This window comes from Gavialis gangeticus, unplaced genomic scaffold (assembly GCF_001723915.1).
Source record: "Gavialis gangeticus isolate Ggan-Ray unplaced genomic scaffold, GavGan_comp1, whole genome shotgun sequence".
In the NCBI taxonomy this organism is placed as follows: Eukaryota; Metazoa; Chordata; order Crocodylia; family Gavialidae; genus Gavialis; species Gavialis gangeticus.
Window position 1 is genome coordinate 6,939,014 of NW_017729008.1, and position 6,296 is coordinate 6,945,309.

A 6,296-nucleotide genomic window follows, 5' to 3' on the forward strand; every position below is an offset into this window, starting at 1 on the left:
TCTGTCAATTTGCAACCATTGTTCCTTGTTACCCCAAGAGGTGCCCTGGTGAACAAAGCATCTCTGATCCCTTGCTGCATCCCCCTAATGAATTTGTAGGCAGCCACAAGATCACCTCTCAGCCTTCTCTTGTAGAGGCTGAAGAGGTCCAGGTCCCTCAGTCTCTCCTCAAAATTTGTCTAGGTCTCCTTGAATCCTTGCCCTACCCTCCAGTGTCCTAAAACTATGCATCCATAGGGAACATGCCATTTTCCTATCTCAGTGTAAACCATATCCATTATTACTAGGGATAGCCTGCCAAGCTTTCCCACCTCATTAAGGCCAGTTACCTTTTTTCTCACAGTTTACCCCTATGTGCCTAATGGCAGTCTTGAAACTGACAGCTCCTAGCAATTTGCAACAATTACTTAAATGGAATACAATTATTTTACAAACAGGAGTGGGGCCCAGGGTTAGTACCAATTTACAGTGGTTGATGCACTAACTTGTGGCTAACCTTTGTTTGTTACAAAATATGAATAAGTAACAAATTGGGACTGACATTGCATTACATAGCTAAATGAATTTACACTAATTTGATATGCATATAAATGGAATACACTGTAGTCAAAATACGTATTAGCTTGATATACCTCTTGGGGCAACAATGTTCATAGCTGCATGACAAGAAGGTTGACTCAGCTTTCATAATTTGAAATCTACTTTTCTAATAGATCTGCTTGAATTCTGAGCTAGTAGGACAATAGTCTTGCATGTGCAGTAGCCCTGCACACAAATGGCTCTAGAGCTGTCATATAACAGTCTACATACAATATACAACCTTCTCTTCTAAAATGCTATTTTCCTTTGTCTCATTTCTCAGGGCTATAGTTCTTTTTGTTAGGTTTGGAAACAAAATACAAGATAAACCTAGCATTAAAGCAATGTGTAACATTTCCCTTCCCCTCATTATGAAAAGGAGACTTTAATATACATTATTTTGTATTTACACAGTTAATTTTTGTAAATCCTCCCAGTCATTTACAAAGCAAATGTGGTCTCTAAGTCAATATAAATTCCATAGCTCCTTTGCCATCCATTGAAGTATACTGTTTTAAAGCATTACTGCATAATAAGTTCTCTTAAAATATATAGGGCTTTCAAGTTTCCCTTTCACTGAACAACTCTAAATAACTATTAGGCAACAAAAATGCCTCAGCATGGTGTGCTGTTTATTGTAATTCCAGCACTAACATGTAGACTAAACAGGTCTCTGTAAATATACAATGAAATCCAATCTCCGTTATGCTTGGATGTGTTGAACACATTGCTGAAATCTTTTTTTCAAAAATAATATTTCCTGTTTGCCTTCTTCTCACAAAAAAGCAGCTGTGTGACATTCACACAGACTGATAGGTTTTAAAGCTAAGGATCTCTATGACTATTTAACTTGTCTTACTGTATAACACAGAGCATAGTTCACCTAGTGATTCTTGCAATTATCCTAGTGAATATTTCAATTTTCCTATTGACTTGTGGTTGAATTGAGCATTTCTCTTAGAGAGACATTTTGACTTAGATACTATTTCACTTCTCAGATATCCTAACTTAGCTGCTGCCTGCTCTGCAGAGGCGATGGAAGCTGCACCCAGCTAAGTTGAAATGACCAGGCTCAGGATGCCATTTTACCTGAGGAAGTATATAGCTCTTGTGTTTATTTACTAGACAGCTGGTTGTGCCTGTTCAGGAAGATCCTGTGTCACCCAACAGAATTGCAGAGCTCTTGTTTTTCAGCCTTTATGGCTAGGGACAGAAGTTACACATAAACCAGTTTAAGTGATCAGAAACTGACTTAATCCTGTAGCAGAACAGAAGCTGAGTGCACATAACCCAGTTTCAAAATGGTTGAAACTGGTTTAAGATAAACCTGGTTGAAAGTAGCAACAGACAAACTGATTTGGGTCAAACCAGTTTATGAAAATTCTGTCCCAGACCTCTTCCTGGTTCAAGTTAAATCAGAGTCTCCCAGCATGGTTTGCATCCCTGGGCCGGGCTGGGCTGTCTGATACAGCAGAGAAGGGTTGTGGGGAGAGAAGGGTAAAGAGGCAGGGACTGTCTTCCCCCCTGCCCCCAACAAACAAACAAACAAACAATAACAAAACAAACTCTGGCTGGGAGCTGGGGCCAGGGAGGGGAGTTAAACCATGCTTCCCCTGAGTACAGAGCTGCCCTGCCCTACTAAGCTTACTGAAAGTTACTGCTGGCTGTGACTATGGACTATAAATCCCAGAAGCACCTGGAAGCAGGAAGAGGAAGCAATGAGCAACCCTGCAGAGTCCTGCTTCTGTGATGCTGGACTGCAAATCCCAGAGTTCTCAGGGTCATCAGGAAAAGGAAGTGCCAGAGAGCTGTGCTTTAGCATCCCCTTTCCCCTCCCCATTCCTCCCCCCCACCACTTCTGACCTGATCCACTGCAGACATGTGGCTGCATTTTCTGAATCAAAGGTAAAAGAGTATCCAGTTGTTTCTAAATTTAATCTTTGCAGCTTAAACTAACCTGCAAAGACTGACTCGATTCCATCTTGGGCTTTTTGACTGTCTACTTAGCCTATGTGCCTAGATATCCTATTACTCAAGGCACTTATAACTTAGCACAGCCTAAGGTGCCTCTGTTCATGTCACAGGCTTGATCCTGATGGCTAAGGTAGGAGGTGTTTTACTAGGATTTAGGACCTGTCTCTATGCTCAGAAAGCAGCACTGGCTTCAGTGTCAATAGATTCTTCTCTTCCACTATAAATAGCCTGGATAGTTAAGACTGCTTGCCCAAAGCAAGAGAGCCCAGGTTCTGGCTCCCTTATGCCTGGGGGTTTGAGCCCACATCTACACATCCCAAGTGTATTCCTATCACCTGGCTATGAACAATTATGGCATGCAGTTATTCTCTGACTAGTTGGGGAGAGTTTTGCAAAATGCATGCACCTTCCCAGATAAAATTGGATCTTAATGGAGTATAGGTATAGTTAGATGCCTGAATTACTTCTGAGCCTGCCCAGTAGATCAAGCTTAAGGAACTTTTCAAGCTAAGATGGAGATGCACAAGGAATCAAGACATGTTAGCTGAGTTCAGGATCATGTATAGTCATCTAAGAGTTATGCAGTCCTTAGATAACTGATAGGCAAAATAGGATTTGCCCCAATCTTCAGTCTGTGACTAAGATTCATGAATACTATCAGAGGCATTATGATGCAGCCAGGATCCAGGGCAACACAGTGACTTCCTGTTGCCAGCAGCATGGTTGTGCAGCTGCAGCAGCAGCTGTTTTTCTCCATGACCCACCCAACCTCTTCTACCCAAGTCAGCACCCAGGACAGCTTCCCCAGTCACTCCACCCTAGTTATGCCACTGAGTGTTACAATAGTAAAGGCTCACTTTGATACACAAGCTAGAATACCACTCTGCTAGTTATGAGAAAAAGACATTTTTCACTTTATGCCAGATTCATATGGACACGTAAAAGCAATGCAGCCACTCAGAAAATAATTCTAAACAGGTTGTTTATCCTGTTTATCTTGCCTTTTTCAAGCAAGGTAGCTACATGATTAGTCCTTCAGGTAGCTTTATTCTCTACAACACATGCCTCACTCTCCAGCAAAACAACCCAAAATACTGTCCTCCCTGGATATTAGAAGAACCACTCTTTACTTCACCTTCACCTAAGCAAGATGTCCCCTCTCAGCTTGCTTCCCTCTCCCACTGGCTCTCTCTTCTGGGAGCTTTTGAAAAAAAAGCTCCTAGTGAGACACTCCCTCATTGGCAAAATGCCCCACTGCTGAATATCCTTAGTGGGGCTGGCTGCTCTTCTTAAGTAATACACTATACACTCAGATTCAGGGCCTTGCTGTTTCTGGCTTTACTTCTAAATTCCTTTAAAATAAATCATGTATGTGAAGAAAGTTATTCAAAAGCTATATTATGCTTTTGTTGCCCAACACAAGATAATCCTTAGATTTTTCCTTTTTTAAACTAAAATGTTACGTTACTCTAACTTTATGACCTAAGCCCTACTTTATTACTCCTGAACCTTGGACATAAAGTTTGTTATATTTGTAACTCTATATGTGTCCTTCAAGTTCTACAAAAAAACTAGTGTAGACACTTTCAGGTTGTCTGTAGTACCACAAACATGCTGGGTGGGTCTGCCACAAACAGTGAACCTGCCACAAAAATATTTCTGTTTCAAACAGAAACTTTTCTGTTGCACTACATTTTGCAGCACCACATGTAATGCATGGATAGTAATGTAGTACTACAGAGGCTCACTTGGGCCTCCTCTACACATGTAGGTAAAGATGCAATTGTATCTCTAGTGCATGACCCACACAGTCACAACTTCTACTATGCCACAAGTGCAAGGCAGAAGGTGTAATTGTTGGATGGTGTATTAGAACCAATCAGTGGTGATGCATAGGAGGTGCATGGGGGTGCATGTGCACCCCCTGAGAGCACTGGTATACCCTCTGCCTGGTTGCAGTCACTGCTTAGGTGATGGGCAGGTGGGAGCACTAGTGTCCTGCCTGTAACCGCTAGCTAATTGCTGCAGCCACTCCCAGAAGCAGCCACAGCCACTCCTGGAAGCGACTGCAGCGATTGGCCACTGCAGTCCCCTTGGGCAGTGAGATCAGCCACAGGGAGAACCCCTCCCTGGTTGGCATGACTGGTCATAGGGGTAGCATGCGACCCCCCCTCCACTGACTAAGATGGCACCAGTTGCCCATGGATCCAAATGCACCTTATTGTTGGTGTAGGGGGAACTCATAGGGTACGGCTGGGACTGAGATAGTTAATTTGACTGTGTTGGCAATCTAAATTCATTGTGCAATTATATAGATAATTGTGCAATACATATAATGTGTAGAGAGGACCTTGGACTGACAGCTTCTCACTGTGATCCATTCTTCCCCACACTCCTCCCCAAAAGAAAGGGGAAAAGCACAGCTGGTTCACTGACAATGAGTAGGGAGCAGAGCTGCAGCTGTACTCTGTGCCAGCTATCACAGAGTTGATGCTGTCCGGAGAAAGCAGCTGCTCCTCGAGGGGAGCAGGGTGGAGGGGACGGACCTTGCTGCAGCCAGCTGGCATCAGAGACAAATTCTGCTGCCCCTGTGGCACTAGCACCATCAGAGAGGTCATCTGCTGCTACTGCTATCAAATATACCTTTCCTTCTGCCCACAGGAAGTGTAAGAGCAGCTTTTCCCACCCTGTTCTCCCCCTTCCCCCTGTTGGTGACAGGTGCACTGTCTTTGATAGTAATTGCTCCAGGAATGGGACTAGGACCTGGCCCTAGAACAATGACCATTAAAGACAGCCTGCCTTTTTTCCTGTTAGAAGCAGCCATCTCCCCTACTGGTAGTGGGCTAGCCCTGTGGGGGGTGGCAGGTTTGCTTCCTTTAACAACTGCTGCTCCTGGTCTTGCTGTAAGGCATTCTGGGCCTTGGACCCTCATTACATTTGTAGCACTATAAACACCTTCATAATGCTATGAAAAGCTAGCATGTATCTGGGCAGGCTGTCTGTAGTTCCACAGAGGTGGCAGATGTGTCACAAAAAGTTCATCTTTCAAACAGGAATTTCTCTATGCTTTCCAGGGCCACATATAAAATATGGACAGCAACATGAAGCATTATAGAGGACCCCAAGTATTCCACAGTGCTGAGGTATTTTGTAGCACTACAAATTAGTGTGTATTCAAGACCCAGGTCTTTGTTAATGGGTTGTTGTTTTTGTTACTACCATTGTCATCATCATCATCATTATAACCTTAGTCATATTTTTACAAGTTCCTGAATCCACACAAAGTCCCACTGATTTCAGTCAGTCAATAATGTCAGCAATATATGGTCCTCAATATATTTTCTTACTCCTCCCCTCTACAACTTCCACCCTCACACAAAAATATTTAGGTTATAGAATTTCTGCTGTTTGCATTGACTAGCTGGGTTCCCTTAAAGATGTAGAGAAAAAAAATAAAGCCCTGGTTGCCGCATTGCAAATGGGAAACTAGAAATCAACTTAAAGCCTTTATATCAGGTCATAATAAGCTTGTCAAAAATCAGACGTACTCCCACATAATCAAGATCGCTTATTCTACCCTGCGACTGACAGAGTTTGTGCCAGAAAAAGACTTAAAATAATAGCTAAACTGTTTATTAATATAGAGCCTCTTATTGTTCTCATTGTAAAAAATCCTACTGACCAGAAATAGCCATTATTATTAGGCCTTTTGTATGCATTGCTGTGTGTGCGTCAGTTCTTCC